At 43.8% G+C, this 19,417-nt stretch overlaps 1 long non-coding RNA gene across 2 annotated transcripts in view; it reads right to left on the minus strand.

Moving 5' to 3' along the window:
* Nucleotides 1-204: 204 nt before the first annotated feature.
* The window catches only part of LOC115131710 (uncharacterized), an 84,630-nt gene continuing 65,417 nt past the window's right edge, over nt 205-19,417 (minus strand). Inside the window, exons 3-4 of one of the 2 annotated variants that reach the window (XR_003863994.2) lie at nt 1,183-3,139; nt 205-1,051 (exon numbers count right to left, since the gene is read on the minus strand). This is a non-coding gene — a long non-coding RNA (uncharacterized LOC115131710). Of the gene's footprint in view, nt 3,140-19,417 lie in introns of both variants that reach the window. The other variant, XR_003863993.2, reaches the window with a different exon arrangement.

Genomic DNA, 19,417 nt, shown 5'->3' on the forward strand with positions numbered 1-19,417 from the left:
TTCAGCTTGGCACAGCAGTTCATTTCACATCCAAAATGCACTAAAACTACCAAAACACTTCACACATGTCTCAAATCAACTCATTCTTCCATAACATTAGCAAAGGTTGTCACCCAACAAGCACACTTTGTCACTCATAAAACAATGACCTAAAAAACACTAAACAACAGGTAGCATTACACAATGTTTTCTTTTGTCAAATGTCTTTACAAGACAAGAATGACACCTCTCTACTGTTTAGAATTCACTTCAGTTTATGTTAGAGGAATGAATCAGACCTGATGCAATATGCTTCAATATGTTTTGTGTCATTTTTTGGCATTGAGTGATTCCAAAATACAATAATGTGTATATACACCATCTACCGATACAGATACAGTAGCAATGCCAGTCAACCCTGTCTTCTGCATTTGGCCACAGGTTCTCATCCACATCACATCTTATGTCATCTTGGAAAATACACATAGGAAAGAATCTTTTGGCATGCCTGGTCCATCCCTGGCAATCTTCTGCAGATACGTATGTCCAGGCATCCAGCATTCATTGCGTCCAGGAGGGACATTTGATCATGTGGATGGTGGTCATAAACCTTCCAACTCCATGAGGAAAATAATTCCTCTATGGGGTTGAGGAATGGAGAGTAAGGTGGGAGGAAAAGTGACACCATCCTGGGATGTGCTGCAAACCACTCTGTGACTGCATGGGAGTGGTGAAATGCCACATTGTCCCATACAATTACAAACGTTGGCCAATTTCACCTCACTGTACCCCTTTCCTCACCTGGCACAACCCTTCCATAGAGGTCATGCAGGAATGAAATGAGACGCTCGGTGTTGTATGACCCAATTAGCGATTTGTGTAACAGCCATCCATCAGAGGATATTGCTACAGACATTGTGATGTTGGCACCCCTCTGGCCCGGGACATCCACAGTGTCTCTTTTCCCAATCACATTCCTTCCTCGCCGCCGTGTTTTGGCCAAGTTGAAACCAGCCTCATCCACAAAGATGAATATGAGGGGTGTTTGCCTGGCTTCAATCTCCATGACTATCTAAAATAAATCCACATGGCATCATAAGAGTTAGGCTATTACGGTAGTTTGTACCTAAAAACATGCCATTGTGTGCCTCTGCCCTGTTTGGTTTAGTTCAAAACCAGTTCTCTATTTTATATTCATCTTACCTGGACATATTGGTCCCTGAGTTGCTTGACTCGTTCAGAGTTCCTCTCGAAGGTGACAGTGTACAACTGCTTCATCCTGACTTGATGTTGTTTCAGGACTCTAGAATTAGTTGTTATGCTTACATTGTGAATATTTCCAAATGTAATGTTGTCTGCCAACACTCTGTCCCGAAATCTCTGTCAGTTTTATGCCATTGTTTCTGATGACCATATCAACGATTGCAGTTTCCTGCACAGCAGTGAAAATCCTACCTCTCCCACCTGTAGGATGTAACCGTTCGGTCCTAATCAGAAACACAAAAACAATTACACACAAGTAGGTTTGGAGGCTTTGCTCAATAGACTTCTGTAATGTGATGTTCAGTCAGATGCAGAATGCACATCTTACCTGTTGTTTTGCCAGAAGTTTCTCAATAGATGCAACTGTTGAGAGTAGCAGATTTGGCTGCACTCTCAGACCAGCCTCTCTCATTGATGGACCATCATTTATTACATTATCAATTATAGTGGCCCCTAAACTCATCTGAGACTACAGCTCTTGATCTTCCTCTCGGTCTTCTTCCACCACGCATACGTACTCCTCTCCCTCTCCCAGCCACTCTTCTTCCTCTGTCAGCCACTTCTCTCTCTCTGGCTGGGTCCATGTTTACATTACAGTACAGCATTATTCCTAAGATGTCCCCTTTTGTATAGATGGTAATGTAATTGAAAGACTAAGACCTGGGTAGGTGTTCAGCTACAATGGGAATCAGCTGTGGTTGGTCTAATTGTTCTGATAGTATTTCATTTTTTAGATGTAGAATATATTTCAAAGCGGTATTACTGTAGAAATGTAGCAAATTGCGGTCTCATTCAATGTTGTGTTATGATAGGTTTTGAACATACGTTTAACAGTTTTGAAAAGAGTATGTAAACATGTGCAAATTGGCCTTAAGGTACATACGTTTTTAGTGGTGGTCGTGTCTGAGTGAGAAAAGAATTCATGACATTTGAAAGACGTAGTCATTGAATGCATTTTGTGCCAAACCAAAGAAAAATGATCCACAGTTTAGCCCACATAGACTGCTGTTGTGTTCACGGTGTGAAGAGTTTTGAAAATGTGACCTAAGTATTGAGAAATGGGTCCTAGCGATTGTAAAAAACTAATGCTCAAATAAATCTCCATGGCTAACTGTATGCTACAATGATTGTTTGATTGCACAGTCAATATGATATTTTATTTGTAAATTAAGTGCAGTTTTGATCTTTAGAGAGCTGTCATTCTAACCCACCAAACCTTCACAAAACAATATGCTAGCTGCACGATACTATATGTCTTTGTTAGCGTATTAATTCCACATTCCACTTCCTGCATCTCATAGATAGCTACAGTATGATAGCCTTCTCTCTGCACAACTACCTTACCTCATAGCATGCAACTCCAGTCTCTTTTGACTGCCCCCATGACAGGCTGTGTCTCCCAGATATTGCGAGCAGAATGCCCTACTGTTTCTCATTGCGTGCTAAACTTACAGCACAGTCCATTGTACCTAGTAAAGATCTGTTGTACCCTAGGGTCTTTATTTTGATGTGAGACAAGACTTTTTCTAAGTTCAGAGGGAGTTTACAGATGACTGCTGGGTACCGGATGCCAGTTGAATTCTCTATGAGGTCCATCAATGTGACACATGCTAACTCCCTGTCTTTATCATACAATGAGGTAGTGTAACAAATGGTGAGGCGGAATAATGTGTTCCTCTGAACTTCTTCTACTGAGGACGGAAAGAGCCATTCACATCACCATACAGGTCAGAGACATTCAGATCCATGAGGTGCTATATACTTCCTTTACTCTGAGGGCATTCCATAGTGTCCGTACCTTACTCAAGGTCGATGATGCATTTAGCCAGCGTGTTCATTTCCATTTTTCTTCAGCAGCAAGTTCTGGAGAAACGCAGGCAGCACAAACAGGAAGTGACTGGTGGAGAAAACCATGAAAAAGAGAGTCAGAGTAAATGAAAATGTTTCCTAGATTCACCAATAATCTATGCTCCAGGGAAAGTCAGTCATTTTCTGATGATACCATGACATTTTACAGAAACCGCAGCGCCGAGCTGAATATAAATATACGTTTGAACAGCTCCCAGTGATGTCAGTTCCTGCCACAAAATTGTTGGCTTTATCTCCAGTAAGCCACAGTAAACAGTGAGCTGTTCCTAGTGATGTTGACATTCTGACCCACTGTAAGGACATTATATTATCACTGGACTGGGACGAGCTCTATGGTTTCCCACTCAAGGCCATACTCAACAGTGGGTGGCTTATTGCATTGTGAGAGTGGGAACAAAAGGCTGGTGGGCGTATAAAAAACAGGAAGGAAAACAACTTGATATAAAATAATGTCGGCCCTCAGCTAGCATTTAGCAGCAGCATAGAATGAGTAGATATTATTATTTTTCTACTGATGGTCTTTAAGGTCCAGTTCGTGTACTTAGTTAGGTGTGCCTAAAAGCTCTATTTTCATCCAATTGAAAAGGCTCACCAATTATCGTACGAGAACTACCATCAATCATCATTTGGTTCGGCAAAGATGTGGACAAAATGCTTAGTGGTGGTAGGGAGTTAGGCCTCATATAATAGCAGAGATGACAAAGGTTGGACTTGATTTCCTGTGCTGCACCTTGAACCTGTGATTGGCGCAGTGGGGTCTCACAATCAGCCCAGCTTATGAAGCCTAAACTTAACAAGATGAGATGGAGACAGGGGCTTGGTTCACAGTGCATTTGAAAAGTACTCAGAACCCTTGACCTTTTCCACATTTTGTTAAATCTTTTTCTAAAATCGATTCAATTGCTTTTTCCCCCTCATCAATCTACAGTACACACAATACCCAGAATGACAAAGCAAAAACAGGTTTATAGAAAATTTAGCATATGTATAAAAAAAAAATACGTTAAATAAATATCACATTTACAAGTATTCAGACCCTTTAATCTGTACTTTGTTGAAGCACCCCTGGCAGCGACTACAGCCTTGAGTCTTCTTGGGTATGTCGCTACAAGCGTGGCACACCTGTATTTGGGGAGTTTCTCACATTCTTCTTTGCAGATCCTCTATAAGTTCTGTCAGGTTGGATGGGAAGCTAGCGTCACTGCACAGCTATTTTCAGGTCTCTCCAGAGATGTTCGATTGAGTTCAAGTCCGCACTCTGGGCCACTCAAGGACATTCAGAGACTTGTCCCGAAGCCACTCCTGCGTTGTCTTGGCTGTGTGCTTCGGGTCGTTGTCCTGTTGGAAAGTGAACATTTGCCCCAAGTCTGTGGTCCTGAGAGCTCTGGAGTAGGTTTTCATCAAGGACCTCTCTGTACTTTGCTCTATTCATCTTTCCCTCAATCCTGACTAGTCTCACAGTCCCTGCCTCTGAAAAAACATTCCAACAGCATGATGCTGCCACCACCATGCTTCAACGTAGGGATGGTGCCAGGTTTCCTCCAAACCTGACTCTTGGAATTCAAGCCAAAGAGTTCAATATTGGTTTCCTCAAACCAGATAATCTTGTTTCTCATCGTCTGAGAGTTCTTTAGGTGCCTTTTGGCAAACTCCAAGTGGCTGTCATGTGCATTTTAGCTGAGGCGTGGCTTCCGTCTGGCCACTCTACCATAAAGGCGTGATCGGTGGAGTGCTGCAGAGATGGTTGTCCTTCTGGAAGGTTCTTCTATCTCGACATAGGAACTTTGGAGTTCTGTCAGAGTGACCATCAGGTTCTTGGTCACCTCCCTGACCAAGGTCCTTCTCCCCCAATTGCTCAGTTTGGCCGCGCGGCCAGCTCTAGGAAGAGTCTTGGTGGTTCCAAACTTCTTCCATTTAAGAATGATGGAGGCCACTGTGTTCTTGTGGACCTTCAATGCTGCAGATATTTTTTGGTACTCTTCCCCAGATCTGTTCCTCGACACAATCCTGTCTGGGAGCTCTACAGACAATTCCCCCAACCTCATGGCTTGGTTTTTGCTCTGACATGCAGTGTCAACTGTGGGATCTTATATAGACAGGTGTGTGCCTTTCCAAATCCTGTCCAATCGATTGAATTTACCACAGGTGGACTCAAATCAAGTTGTAGAAACATCTCACTGATGATCAATGGAAACAGGATACACCTGAGCTCAATTTCGAGTCTCTTAGCAAAGGGTCTGAATACTTATGTAAATAAAGTATTTCTGTTTATTTGTTTTAATACAGTACATTTGCAACATTTCAAAAAAACTATTTTTGCTTCGTCACTATGGGGTATGGTGTGTAGATTGATAAGAATTTTGTATTCGTTTAATCCATTTTAGAATAAGGCTGTAACGTTACAAATTGTGGAAAAAAGTCAAGGGGTCTGAATACTTTCCGAATGCACTGTATTACACCAGGAGGATATGAGGATATGACAAACCCTAACTGCGTTTTTCTAAATGGAACTGAACCTGATGAGGTGACTGGTGATAAATGCCCAGGGACAGTTGGATTCGGACATACCAAGCTTGATGACACTGGGTCAGAGTTCACCTAAGCTGGAGCCAATATAATTGGAATTGGTAGACTGAATCATTGCTCCAGTATCTTTTCTAAGGCACCACAACAATCTCCCGCAAGTTTAGAGCTTCAGTGGAGGTCACAGTGAGGTTATGACCTCGGGGCAGCAGGAGTTTACTCCGCTAGCCACCCGTCTACATTCCCCCTTATGCAGGTTATTATGCAGGTATGTAGGGGCCAGATAGAGATCAGGTTACTGACGAGTCCTCATTCATCAGGGCAATGAAGAGAGCCACATGATAAACATCACCAGACGCCATTTATCAACCACAATACGAGGATGATAAAGTCCCTGGGAGAACCGGGAGAACTCAAACCCACCACATTAAAATATGGAGGGAAAAGGAGAAGAGGAGGACACTGGATACCCAGCAGAGAGGATGTCTGACATAAGACTTATTGGCACAAATCAGTCCAATCATTCCACTGCTAAACTGACACAGGGGCCAGAAGACGATTTTTGGATTAGGAGTATTACTTTTCCATTACCATGGAAGTCCCCCATTAATTTACTCTTAAACATATTTTCCCCCCCTAAGGCCAGCCTGTCTTTAACTCTGATTTCTGCATGCCCTTTGTATAAGTAACTAACTTAATGTCTTAGCCTCGTGCTGAGAAACTGTATTTTATTATTTAAAAAAAATATTTAAAAAAATTCCTTTGAGGGATTCCAATTGAGTTTAAGACTTCAGTAACGGTGGCGTTATCTTTTGCCTGCTGTGAACCGCTGCTATGTGAGAAGACGCGTCGGTGATCAAACAGAGCCTCACAAGGCCAGCTTTTGTTCTGGAGCCAACGTTGAGGGCAATGCTCCTCACATCTCGGTGAGAGGAGAGAGAGGGAATGGGAAACGAGAGGAGAGGAGAAGGGCAGAGAAGTGAAGAGAGATGAAGAGGGAAGAGAGTAAAGGGCAGATAAGGAAGATAAGACGGAGGAGATGAGAGGGGAGAGGGAGCAAGGGAGGAGAAATAAAGTAAGGAAGGAGGAATGCAATAGAGAGAAGATGAGCAGGAAGAAAGGTGGGAAAGGAGGGAGGAGAGAGTGAAGGATTGCAGAGGGGAAAGAGAAGATAAAAAATAATGGTAAAGATTAGAGCGAGAAGATAGAGACAAGGACAGGAGCCATGTGAAAAGAGGAAATGAGATAGAAAGGTAGGAAAGGAGACAGAGGCCACAGTCAAGACCAATGTTTATCCCTCACTTCACCCTTGGTTGCTGTTGTTCCATATCACCAGTGTCTGAGAGAGGTTGGTAAAACTACTCTCTTAGAAAAGAAGGTGCTACTTAGAACCATGAAGGGTTCTTCAATTGTGCCAATAGGAGAGCCCTCTTTTGGGTTCCAAGTGGAACCCTTTCACTAATACAAGGTTCTACGTGGAACCCTTTCACCACTAAAGGTTCTAAATATAACAGTTTTCACCACCAAAGGAATCTACCTGAAACCAAAAAGGTATCTGCAGGGACAAAAACAAATCAAATAAAAATCTAAAAGTGTACAGCACAAATGTCAAAACCAAAAGCCACTTACAGCGTGTAAATCCCTTACTGTAAGTCCCACCTCAGCATCTCTGCCACAGTTCTGGACAATGTGTGAAGCCTAGAGCCTGGCAAATGTCTGGTTTTCTACCAAAATACACAGCCGGCTCCCGTGTTCTGCTAACAATGAGACAGGAGGATTGGAATCCGACAACCAAACCCTATTTTTCTCCCGCTCACATCTCAGACGTTTTATTTCTCACACTTGGAAGAGGCTGTTTTCAGAAACCTGAGCTTGTTACGCATATATAATCTGTGATCAGATGTCTTGTTGACATGTGCACCTAAGACCTGCACTAGCAAGTTCAGCAATGCCGGCGCCAAAATCCCCACCTTCAATAACATAAATCGTGCTGCTCGAGAACGCTCGAGAACACATGAAAGGCGAAGGTTGTCTAGGAGGGAGACATATTTTCAGCTCAACATGTCTGTTGTTCTATTCAGCTGCTCTTCAGCCCATTCCAGGCCATTTAATTTCTGGATGGCTGGTATTCCCCTTCCCTTAGATCTGGATCTCAGTTAAAAAAAAGAAGAAGCTTCACCTATAGGCAAGTGAGCGCCAAACATTTGAATGGCCACCTTGGGGCCAGACAAATTCGAGCATTGCTAATCTCTCAGACAAAACCAATCCTTTTGCTTTTGCAGCCAGATAAAATGGCTCCATTCAATGAGTTTAAGTCTGCACTGCGTAGTTGTTTTTTCTTGTTCTTTGCCTTTCTCTTTTCAGCTTAGTGCTTATGTGCATTTGTCAATAAACTATGTTAATTGGTATGGAGAAAAATTACAGTCTGCACTACGGGCAGATGAACAGTGGAGGGGTTGGTGCCTGCTGCCCAAAAAAGGGGATTGGTTGTTTGTGTTGGCCATCCAGGACTTGTCTGGACAGTCTCGTAGACAGACCATAATGCAACTGTACACTGAATAGTTTCCCAAACGTCAAAGAAAGCCAAAGTTAAGAACAGATTCTGCTTTCATAAATCATTGCTCAGCGTTATGAACGTTTGGAGAAGCTTCGTGGCGGGCGTAAATGCCTCTCACTTTGCTCACAGAGGTATATTTTAGGGGATGTATTGTTGAGGGTGTATATTTAACGGGCAAAATACAACTCCATGCATTTTTTCCCCCTGAACAGCCTGCTTTCTATATATTTAAATGTTTTATTTTAATTATATTGAAATGTAAATGTTTTCATTTGATCTGCTAGTCATCCAGTGAAATAACATGTCCTCCACTTCAAAAGTAATTGACCAAAATCTAATTGAGGAATTAAAGCCAAATAAATAAACAGTAATCAAGGTGTACAATGCCAGAGCTTGGTGGCTAGAAATGAACAAAGACTAACTCAGTGTATGCTGGTTTTTGCTTGAATATGTCAGTGAAGAGATATTTATGAGAAAGAAAAACTGTCTCAGCCTCCAGTATTTATGCTGCAGTAGTTTATGTGTCAGGGGGCTAGGGTCAGTTTGTTATATCTGGAGTACTTCTCCTGTCTTATCCGGTGTCCTGTGTGAATTTAAGTATGCTCTCTCTAATTCTCTCTTTCTTTCTCTCTCTCGAAGGACCTGAGCCCTAGGACCATGTCTCAGGACTAACTGGCCTGATGACTCCTTGCTGTCCACCTGGCCGTGCTGCTGCTCCAGTTTCAACTGTTCTACCTGCGGCTATGGAATCCTGACCTGTTCACCGGACGTAATACCTGTCCCAGACCTGCTGTTTTCAACTCTCTAGAGACAGCAGGAGTGGTAGAGATACTCTTAATGATTGATCGGCTATGAAAAGCCAACTGACATTTACTCCTGAGGTGCTGACTTGCTGCACCCTCGACAACCACTGTGATTATTATTATCTGACCATGCTGGTCATTTATGAACATTTGAACATCTTGGCCATGTTCTGTTATAATCTCCACCCAGCACAGCCAGACGAGGACCTGCCACCCCTCATAGCCTGGTTCCTCTCTAGGTTTCTTCCTAGGTTCTGGCCTTTCCAGGGAGTTTTTCCTAGCCACCATGCTTCTACACCTGCATTGCTTGCTGTTTGGGGTTTTAGGCTGGGTTTCTGTACAGCACTTGGAGATATCAGCTGATGCTAGAAGGGCTATACAAATACATTTGATTTGATTCTATGTGTGTGTTTCTATGCAAGCATGTGCGCGGGTGCGCATATCTATGCACATGTGCGTGCGGCATGTGTGCGCACACACGTGTGTGTGTGTATGCAAGACTAGTGTCTTTCTGTGTGTCTGCGCTTGTATTCTTCCACATATTGGATCACTCAGGTCCAGACTTGTGGAAACAATGAGTAAACAGAGCATGGTAGAGTTGGAAGGAAGGGTGGGCCGCCTTAAAGCAACTGTATAACAGTGTAAGTCTATGAAGGGAGCTGGGACGGGTTCAGCTCCTGCACAATGGACACCCTATGCTTCCCACTGAGATCCATAGGCCAGATTATCTCTGACATTCCACATCTGGAAACAGTTGAGACTAGGAGTGCTGCATCTTCTTGAGAAATACACAGAAATGTAGGACAAAATGCACGTGACTGACTGCATTGTGTGTCATTGTGTGCTGGTGTGTGTCTGGTGTATGGGATGTGTGTGCGGGTGCAATAGGGTTTTGCCTACACGTAAATGTGTGTACGTATGTGGAAATGTTGTGGTATATCAATTGAACAAGACGGACACATTTGCGCATCCTGTGTCTGTCTGTCCGTCATCCGTCTGTCCATTTCTCTGCACGTGTGCAGGTGTTCCGCGTGCGCGCATGTGTGTGCGTGATAACAGCAGTTTGCTAATGTGCCCCAAAGTGCTTCTTCCTGTGTCAATAGTCAGATGACTCCTGCCCTGATAATGATACCTGACGGTAACCTGCACACGGTTACATCAGGATCCTAACGTCATTTCAGACTAACATTTAATTTCCATCCCCTTCCTGCATGAGCTCTGTACTGCTTAGGTAGGAGCATTAATCCATTTGTTTCCTTCTCTTGTTACATAATTACCTGTTTTTTTCTTCTGTGAAATGTAACAATGCTTGCGAAATCTCCACAATCCTCACTCTTTCCCTCTCTACTCCGCTCTTGTCCAATGGGGAGCGTAATCCTCAGAGACTATTCCTGCCAAGCGATTAAAAAAGCAATGACAAATGCAGGTTATTATGAAATGTGTGAAATCAAGTGGAGAGGCACAATGTTCCGCGCAGATGTCCTCCTTAGTCATGATGATACATACACACACACACACTCACGCACACACATACACATACACACACAGAGCAACCTTAATCAAATCCCACATAGATGCCATTGTAACATTGGTACGTTCAGTATCATTCCTTAACAGACTCTCCCCATCTTCTCTGTGTGAGTTCTCTGATGTCTCCTTCCCCTGTCAGTCCATGACGTGAGCTGAGTGCTTCTGCAGCTTCTGCAGCTTCAGAGGATGATTCATGTGTCCATATTACCAGCAGTTTGGTAATCATCAACCACTCCAGAAACATCCATCAATTAAAAGGAGCTGTCAGCGTTTCATACCGGTTTTAATATGGAGCCTCCGTTTGGTTTTCAATTGGTTCCGTAATGACTGCCTCCCAGGGTCATTGCAGCAGGTAGATATTCACCAAGTATAATCAAAATAAAAAATAAAGGAATTTAGTTCTGGGTGATTTTTTTTCCTTGCTATTATGACTTTGGAAAGTGTGTGCTTTTGCGTACAATCAACTGTAGTATGCAATACAAGTATGTACAGTCAGGTCCAAAATTATTGGCAGCCTTGGTAAAGATGAGGGCAATTCAACACGGAATTATGCTGAAACTCTGATTTTTCCCTTTCAAAAACCGATTTCAAAGTTTAACAAACCATACAACTATACACAATGACTACTTTGAACAATTTACATATTACACATTACACAATTTACAATCATTTTAGTCAATTAGATTCTTGCTACGTAAGCTTAACTTTCTGAACATTCGAGACGTGTAGTCCACTTGTCATTCCAATCTCCTCTGCATTAGCGTAGCCTCTTCTCTAGCCTGTCAACTATGTGTCTGTCTATCCCTGTTCTCTCCTCTCTGCACAGACCATACAAACGCTCCACACCGCATGGCCGCAGCCACCCTAATCTGGTGGTCCCAGCGCGCACGACCCACGTGGAGTTCCAGGTCTCCGGTAGCCTCTGGAACTGCCGATCTGCGGCCAACAAGGCAGAGTTCATCTCAGCCTATGCCTCCCTCCAGTCCCTCGACTTCTTGGCTCTGACGGAAACATGGATCACCACAGACAACACCGCTACTCCTACTGCTCTCTCTTCGTCTGCCCACGTGCTCTCGCACACCCCGAGAGCTTCTGGTCAGCGGGGTGGTGGCACCGGGATCCTCATCTCTCCCAAGTGGTCATTCTCTCTTTCTCCCCTTACCCATCTGTCTATCGCCTCCTTTGAATTCCATGCTGTCACAGTTACCAGCCCTTTCAAGCTTAACATCCTTATCATTTATCGCCCTCCAGGTTCCCTCGGAGAGTTCATCAATGAGCTTGATGCCTTGATAAGCTCCTTTCCTGAGGACGGCTCACCTCTCACAGTTCTGGGCGACTTTAACCTCCCCACGTCTACCTTTGACTCATTCCTCTCTGCCTCCTTCTTTCCACTCCTCTCCTCTCTTTGACCTCACCCTCTCACCTTCCCCCCTACTCACAAGGCAGGCAATACGCTCGACCTCATCTTTACTAGATGCTGTTCCTCCACTAACCTCATTGCAACTCCCTCCAAGTCTCCGACCACTACCTTGTATCCTTTTCCCTCTCGCTCTCATTCAACACTTCCCACACTGCCCCTACTGGATGGTATCGCGCCGTCCCAACCTTCGCTCTCTCTCCCCCGCTACTCTCTCCTCTTCCATCCTATCATCTCTTCCCTCTGCTCAAACCTTCTCCAACCTATCTCCTGATTCTGCCTCCTCAACCCTCCTCTCCTCCCTTTCTGCATCCTTTGACTCTCTATGTCCCCTATCCTCCAGGCCGGCTCGGTCCTCCCTCCCGCTCCGTGGCTCGACGACTCATTGCGAGCTCACAGAACAGGGCTCCGGGCAGCCGAGCGGAAATGGAGGAAAACTCGCCTCCCTGCGGACCTGGCATCCTTTCACTCCCTCCCTCTCTACATTTTCCTCCTCTGTCTCTGCTGCTAAAGCCACTTTCTACCACTCTAAATTCCAAGCATCTGCCTCTAACCCTAGGAAGCTCTTTTGCCACCTTCTCCTCCCTCTTGAATCCTCCTCCCCCTCCCCCCCTCCTCCCTCTCTGCAGATGACCTCGTCAACCATTTTGAAAAGAAGGTCGACGACATCCGATCCTCGTTTGCTAAGTCAAACGACACCGCTGGTTCTGCTCACACTGCCCTACCCTGTGCTCTGACCTCTTTCTCCCCTCTCTCTCCAGATGACATCTCGCGTCTTGTGACGGCCGGCCGCCCAACAACCTGCCCGCTTGACCCTATCCCCTCCTCTCTTCTCCAGACCATCTCCGGTGACCTTCTCCCTTACCTCACCTCGCTCATCAACTCATCCCTGACCGCTGGCTACGTCCCTCCCGTCTTCAAGAGAGCGAGAGTTGCACCCTTCTGAAAAAACCTACACTCGATCCCTCCGATGTCAACAACTACAGACCAGTATCCCTTCTTTCTTTTCTCTCCAAAACTTTTGAACGTGCCGTCCTTGGCCAGCTCTCCCGCTATCTCTCTCAGAATGACCTTCTTGATCCAAATCAGTCAGGTTTCAAGACTAGTCATTCAACTGAGACTGCTCTTCTCTGTATCACGGAGGCGCTCCGCACTGCTAAAGCTAACTCTCTCTCCCTCTGCTCTCATCCTTCTAGACCTATCGGCTGCCTTCGATACTGTGAACCATCAGATCCTCCTCTCCACCCTCTCCGAGTTGGGCATCTCCGGCGCGGCCCACGCTTGATTGCGTCCTACCTGACAGGTCGCTCCTACCAGGTGGCGTGGCGAGAATCCGTCTCCTCACCACGTGCTCTCACCACTGGTGTCCCCCAGGGCTCTGTTCTAGGCCCTCTCCTATTCTCGCTATACACCAAGTCACTTGGCTCTGTCATAACCTCACATGGTCTCTCCTATCATTGCTATGCAGACGACACACAATTAATCTTCTCCTTTCCCCCTTCTGACGACCAGGTGGCGAATCGCATCTCTGCATGTCTGGCAGACATATCAGTGTGGATGACGGATCATCACCTCAAGCTGAACCTCGGCAAGACGGAGCTGCTCTTCCTCCCGGGAAGGACTGCCCGTTCCATGATCTCGCCATCACGGTTGACAACTCCATTGTGTCCTCGTCCCAGAGCGCTAAGAACCTTGGCGTGATCCTGGACAACACCCTGTCGTTCTCAAATAACATCAAGGCGGTGGCCCGTTCCTGTAGGTTCATGCTCTACAACATCCGCAGAGTACGACCCTGCCTCACACAGGAAGCGGCGCAGGTCCTAATCCAGGCACTTGTCATCTCCCGTCTGGATTACTGCAACTCGCTGTGGCTGGGCTCCCTGCCTGTGCCATTAAACCCCTACAACTCATCCAGAACGCCGCAGCCCGTCTGGTGTTCAACCTTCCCAAGTTCTCTCACGTCACCCCGCTCCTCCGCTCTCTCCACTGGCTTCCAGTTGAAGCTCGCATCCGCTACAAGACCATGGTGCTTGCCTACGGAGCTGTGAGGGGAACGGCACCTCACTACCTCCAGGCTCTGATCAGGCCCTACACCCAAACAAGGGCACTGCGTTCATCCACCTCTGGCCTGCTCGCCTCCCTACCACTGAGGAAGTACAGTTCCCGCTCAGCCCAGTCAAAACTGTTCGCTGCTCTGGCCCCCCAATGGTGGAACAAACTCCCTCACGACGCCAGGACAGCGGAGTCAATCACCACCTTCCGGAGACACCTGAAACCCCACCTCTTTAAGGAATACCTAGGATAGGATAAAGTAATCCTTCTCCCCCCCCCTTAAAAGACCTAGATGCACTATTGTAAAGTGGCTGTTCCACTGGATGTCATAAGGTGAAAGCACCAATTTGTAAGTCGCTCTGGATAAGAGCGTCTGCTAAATGACTTAAATGTAAATGTAATGTACACAGTAAATACACTTTTTTTTACTATGTAGATACATCAGAATTATGGTAAACAGAATTACTAAACTATATACAATTTTAAAAACATTACAATACATTCACAGATTTCACAACACACTTTGTGCCCTCAGGTCCTTACTCTTCCACATATCTACAGTACAAAATCCATGTGTACATGTGTGTATCTTATCGTGTGTGTGTGTGTGTGTGTGTGTGAGAGAGAGTGTATGCATGTGTTTGTGCCTATGTTTGTGTTGCTTCACCGTCGTCGCTGTTCCATAAGGTGATTTTTTTTAATCTTGTTTTTTTAAAATCACATTTTACTGCTTGCATGAGTTACTTGATGTGGAGTTGAGTTCCATGTAGTCATGGCACTATGTAGTACAGTGCACCTTCCTTAGTCTGTTCTGGACTAGGGCATTGTGTAGAGACCTCTGGTGGCATGTTGTGTGGGTTGTGCATGGGTGTCCGAGCTGTGTGCCAGTAGTTCAAAGAGACAGCTCGGTGCATTCAACATGTCAATACCTCTCATAAATACAAGTAGTGATGAAGTCAATCTCTCCTCCACTTTGAGCCAGGAGAGATTGAAATGCATATTATTAATTATTATAATAATAATATTAGCTCTCTGTGTACGTCCTTGTTTTGTGGCACCTGACCACACGACTGAACAGTAGTCCAGATGCGATAAAACGAGGGCCTGTAGGACCTGCCTTGTTGATGCTGTGCTGTAAAGAAGGTAGAGCATCACTTTATTATGGACAGACTTCGGGTTATTGTCTTGCTGGAAGATACACTTGTGGCCAAGTTTCGCAGAGACAGACAGATTTTTTGCTAAAATGTCCTGGTACAAGGTTAAGTTCATAATGCCGTTGTCCTCAACAAGGGCCCCAGGACCAGTGGATGCAAAATATCCCCATGTCATCAATGATCCACCACCATATTTTACACTAGGTATGAGGTTATTTTCATCATATGCATTTTTCTGTCAATGCCAAACCCACCACTGTGGTCACGATTCCACTACAGTTCAATCAGTGTTCACTGCGTATCAGAATGATTTGATAAAATGATAAATGGCAGTAGTTGTATATAAAAACCTAATTTACCATGGATACAGTGCATCCTATTCCTAAAAATAGCAACCCAACATTGTGTATTCATCTCTATGTATTCAGAATGAATCTGTCCTCTCAGTCTAACATTCTGACATTCATTGTCGTCTATGAAAACGCTCTGAAATTTGCCTTTCAAATAAGCCTGTCGCTGCTCTGAGAAGTCACATGTGGCTCTGTGCTGCTCTGAGAAGTCACAGTCACATGTCATACTAGCCTGCTGTTTGGCGCTTGGTGCTGTTAACCATGACTCACATGCTCAGGGTTCACATTCTCCATTGCTAACTGAAGTCATTCTTAAGTAATGTCCTAAATCAACTGTTTCCTCTTGACCATTTGAGTCATAAGCATGGGAAATGAATGGACCCAAGGATTTGATTTTGAACCCTTGGGCCCTAGAACGCATTTATGTGTTGTGGTCTTTGATTATGGTGCATGTTGTTCGTACTTTGAGACATGGAAGTTAATATAAATCGTCCTCCATTAACCTTGTTTCTATCATCATGCATAGCTCTTTATGGTTTGTGGTCAACTATTTAAGTATTGTGTAGGGAGGGTATGTAGACTATAGGGTTGGGAACATAACATGATATTTGGTGAATTTGGTTGCTGTAGCACAAGTTTTTCTCAATGACAACCCTGTGATGTCCAGTTCTAGACTTTAAGGAAGTAACTTAGGGTCAGAGGGACTTAAAGGTCTGATGCAGCCATTTTTATCTCAATATCAAATAATTTCTGGGTAACAATGAAGTACCTTAATGTGATTGTTTTAAATTAAAATGTTTTTAAAAAATAAACAAAAATAGCTTCTTAGAAAATGACAATTTCTAAAGCAAGAATTTAGCTAGGATTGTCTGCGAGTGTGGAGGGGGAAACTGGAAACGAGCTGTTATTGGCAGAAACGTTTGGAACTGTCTTTCTTATTGGTATATGAACTAATTTACCGCCTGGTGATGTCACTAGGCAGGCCAAAACTCCACCCCACCAAAACAGGCTGAAATTCCAGGCAGGAAGTATCATCATTTTCACAATTTCACAGTACTATTCCAACTTCATAGTGTGGAAAAATATATATAATAAAAGGGAATATCACATTTTTGACTGCACTAGACCTTTAAGTGTACTCTTAAAAACATCCATTCTCCCTCCCTTCTTTTAGTGATCAATGACCCAACACAACTGGATTGGTGTAATCAAGTTTTCCATTGCATTGCTTTCACCAATTATGACATGTCAGATCACTGATTACTTAGAGGAAGGATGTATTTTAGAGTATTCCAACAGGTCCAACATTTTCTAATGGAAACAATGATTGCTTCACCTCCACAACAGTAGGGGGCAGCAGCTCAAATATAAGACATATCATCTCAAATGGACTCCTTAAAGAACCCCTACAGAGGAACTATTTCAAAGAAATTTCCTGTCCTAGAGAGGAAATGCATGTTTAGGTTCCACCTCCGAAGAATGACAAAGGCTACCTATACATATTTACAAATTGGGTGGGGGAATTTCCATATGGAGTTGATAAACATCAAAAAATAGCAAATAGCATGCTAACCTTATATAGTTAGCTATTTTTGACTTCGCCATCTATTGTAATCTCCAAAGTTTTGGAATCTTCCATAAATTGCGGCTGCGAATCCGTCATAGAAATAGTTCGAAAGAATTAGATGAAGCAAAGTGTGCAAAGTTGTCAAATATATTTTGATTTGTTTAACACTTTTTTGGTTACTACATGATTCCATATGTGTTATTTAATTATTATACAATGTAGAAAATAGTACAAATAAAGGAAAAACCCTTAAATGAGTAGGCGTATCCAAACTTTTGACTGGTACTGTACATTGTTTTAAATACAAACTAGATTAAAAAAAAGACGTGAAAATGGACAAATTACCCAATGGATTATGTTCATTTTCTGGTGAAAAACGATTTTAATTTGCTCCATGACCCGCACAAGTGGACACAAGGCTGTTTGGATCATCTCAGTCGCGAAAAGGAAATACTTAGCAGTTGTTTCTGATTCTTTAACAATGCCATGCTGGTGGGTGGTAAAAATGATTTGTAGGTCATATCAGGAAAAGACAGACAGATTCACACAGATTTGCACAAAGTGGTCACTTCGGGATTTGTTACTTCAAGCACAAATATATCACACTTTGACTAAAACAATGATCTATTTACTTAAATGGTTGTGCAGCATCATGGGTTCGATCTGGCCGTTGTCTTTAAGCTCAAAAAAACAAAAAGGTGCATTTCTACTGGTGTGGACATTTTAAGATGACTGGCAGTATTTGCTCTTAGCCTGTACAGACAAGGCACTTGAGTGGAAGACAGGGAACATTGCCCAGGTGGACAAAATGTCCACCGGAACCAGTAAAGTTCCAGATATACTGTATGCATGGGAGACCCTGTGGACCATGATTCTGTCAAGTCAAACTTTTTTTTTTTCAAGTCGGCTATAACTTTGAGGATCAGCTCACTGCAGTAAAATGAGCGCGCTTTCCAGGAGAACAATATGAATGGATTACGGTAAGTATTTGCTGGCATGGATCCATGTTTTTTTTAAAAGGCTGCCAGTAAAGGTAGGAACTCAATAACGCTGTCATTCTCTGAGAAAAAAACTTCCTTTCCCTCTCCCACCTTTTGTTGGCTACACAGTACCACGCTGGTTCTATTAACAAAGCAAATAGGGTCGGGACTGGTTGGTGGATTTTCAAAGGCTCATTTCTTTTACAGTCTTGAATCAGATGGATGTTTTTCTTCTCTGCCTGCAATAAACAATTGCTTTTGGAGTTTATCTACAAAGACGGGTTGCCTCTGAGCTTGGTTTAATCATTAGTAGTGTGCTGTTTCAGTGCATAAGCAGGTTGCTATGAGAATAATGAAAGCCTGCTTCACACACACACACACACACACACACACACACACACACACACACACTAGCGTATACAGACACACAAACACCAAGAAAAAAACTAAACAGATATAAAACTGCTTTTGGATGCAAGATCATTTCAAAGACAAATGCCAGTGATATCTCCCAGCCTGTTTATTGGATGAATGGAATGACAGTCACTCATGACTCACCGAGGCACCCGAGCTTGTCATTTTCACATGGAAGCAACACCAGCATCTAGAACAAATGCAGGAGAGGAGATTGATTTGTTTGCCAATGTTTCTGATCCATTAAGCTTGTCTGCCAGTGCTTTTGTGTTTCCTCTGTCTCTTCCCACACACACCTGCTTTCTTACAGGCCATTAGTCTGCTTCAGACAGGAAAGATGGTACACATTGTCTCTGGGCTCGTCTCGTTGAAGTCATCCATCTTGTGTCTAGCTGGTGTCTGTGGCGTGCCTGGCTGAATTATAGTGCAGCCTGCAAATCACTGTTTAGGTACAGCACTCATTATTGTGTTTGCTCACTGAGGTGTTTGGCAAGCTTCCTTTTTGTAGAGCATAGAGTTATGGTGTGATAAAGAGAGAGTGAGGTGGCACTGAGTGTGGGTCTGAAAGTTAGGCTGATACCGTATCTTAGAGGTGTCTAAGGTACCTCTCACTTTCATTGAAAGTAAACAGACCAAGGAGATATTCAATAGTCACCACAGTGCCTAATCCCACAAAGTGGGATTAAGTCTCCAAGAGCTTTCCACACCTGAATTGTTCAATCCATCCTCAGTTGTCTCCTATCACAGCCATTAAACTATGTAACTGCTTTAAAGTCACCATTGACCTTCCTCTATGGCAAAGGTCCTGCAGGAAAAGTGTCCCTATACAGTGCCTTCAGAACGTTGTGTTTCTGCATGCATTTAACATGTATTCAATTGAGATTGTTTGTCACTGGCCAACACACAATACCCCATAATGTCAAAGTGGAAGTATGTTTTTTTGAAACTTTTACAAAGTC

The sequence above is a fragment of the Oncorhynchus nerka genome, linkage group LG7 (assembly GCF_034236695.1).
Source record: "Oncorhynchus nerka isolate Pitt River linkage group LG7, Oner_Uvic_2.0, whole genome shotgun sequence".
Lineage (NCBI taxonomy): Eukaryota > Metazoa > Chordata > Actinopteri > Salmoniformes > Salmonidae > Oncorhynchus > Oncorhynchus nerka.